Source organism: Ctenocephalides felis, unplaced genomic scaffold (genome assembly GCF_003426905.1).
Source record: "Ctenocephalides felis isolate EL2017-DRISC unplaced genomic scaffold, ASM342690v1 CF-g0.4_SCAFFOLD_00845, whole genome shotgun sequence".
Taxonomy (NCBI): Eukaryota; Metazoa; Arthropoda; class Insecta; order Siphonaptera; family Pulicidae; genus Ctenocephalides; species Ctenocephalides felis.
Window position 1 is genome coordinate 81,688,640 of NW_020536999.1, and position 1,844 is coordinate 81,690,483.

At 36.1% G+C, this 1,844-nt stretch overlaps 1 pseudogene; it reads left to right on the forward strand.

Annotated features, from left to right (window-relative positions):
* Positions 1–261: 261 nt before the first annotated feature.
* Positions 262–380, forward strand: LOC113364333 (annotated as a pseudogene).
* The last annotated feature ends 1,464 nt before the right edge of the window (positions 381–1,844 follow it).

Below are 1,844 nucleotides of genomic sequence, written 5' to 3' on the forward strand. Positions count from 1 at the left end.
ATATATGGTTGAGTGTGTTCATATAATTTTCTCGAGGTTTTCTAATATTTCTTTTCTAAGAACAAAATTTCAACTCAGTTATCTTGTGGCAACTTTTCGGATTCTTTGCGTTTCAAGTCAGTTATCTCTGTGGCAACTTTGTGGATACTTCGCGTTTCAAGTCAGTTATCCCTGTGGTAACTTTGCGGATATATATTAAATTATTACTGAAATTTCGTTTAAAACTTTATGTATGTATATGATCGTATGGGTTCACTTGTCGTCAACGATCTTATCATGTTGAATATACCGGTTCTCATCCGATCACCGAAGCCAAGCAACATCGGGCGTGGGTAGTACTTAGATGGGAGCCCGCTTGCAAACACCACGTATCGTTGACTTTTTGCCTTAGTATTTTGCCGATGTAAGTCAAATTATAAAATAGTACATCGGTATAAACTGTTAAAATCTTTGATAAAAATGAGAAAATAGTTTATGTAAAATAAAATAATATATATATATATATATATATATATATATATATATATATAAAATATTGAAGTGTAAGTTGGGTTTTGCTAGCGCATTCCCACAGTTCCACTCCGTACGTCCAGGTAGGCTTGATTAGTGCCTTATACAGCAAGAGATTGTTTTCCAGTGAGAGTTTGGATCTTGCACCCAATATCCAGTAGAGTGATTTTATTCTTTTATCGATTTGTTTACATTTTTACTGATGTGGAATATTCTAGTTCAGATTGTGATCCATATACATACCCAAATATTTTATTACTGTGGTATCTGGAATGTGTGTTCTATATTCGAACTATATCCTTTCTTAGGTAAATGTTATATGACTGGATTTGATTCATTGATTTTTACTCTCCATTGTTATGACCATTTTTCAATTTTGTTTAAATGCCGTTGAAGCTTATTGCTAGCAGTAATAAGGTCGGAATCTGTAGCCGAAATTATAGTGTCGTCAGCGAACGTACCGTTTATTGTCTGACCAACGAGTGGTAAGTCATGGGTGTACATAATATATAACATGGAACCAAGACAACCCTGTGGAACGCCTGCCTCTATCTTGCGAAAACTGGAAACTTCGTTGCTATTTTGGTTTGAAATGTTCTATCACTAAGATAAGAAGTAAAGAGTTTGTGATATTCTGGAATAAGTTTGCCGATTTTTTTTATAACAATCCGTCATGCCAGATTTTATCGAACGCCTGCTTCATATCAAGTAAAGCAGCTGTGCAGTATTTTGCTTCCTGCGCGGTATAAGCTGGTTTTAACCTGTCTTTACTAATACTTTTTCCTTGTTCATTGATGTTCAGTTTAAATGTTTTGTCGCCTCTTTCTGAAACTTTATATGATCTTTTATGAGGCTGGGACAGTGCTGGCTTGATAGTTTCTTGTCTTGCGAAAACATACTCTGTGGTATCCAAATCTTTGTGGACAAAGGTTTTCCGTGCACTATGAACTGCAATAGGTCTTGGTTTCAATTTGGAAAAAATATTTTGAAGTTTTGCAGGGACTTCGGATGTTGAGGGTTCTGTAGGTATTGTGAAAAATTGTCCTGGAAGTTTGAGTTTAGCACTCGAACTTTTTAAGTCTTTTTTGACAGCTGATCGTCTTAATAATACCCATGGTAAAGCCTCTATCCATGAATGATACTCATGGCACATTATAGCTGTTTTTAAGGTTCTATGTACTGTCTCGAAAAACCCATTTGATTGCGGGTGATAAGGTGATGTTTGTATCAAGTGGATTCCATATGCTTATTCGACGGTTCGGAATAGTGAGGCGTCAAACTGTCTTCCTTTGTCACACATGACTTGGGCTGGTACCCCGAAGCGTGAGACTCAA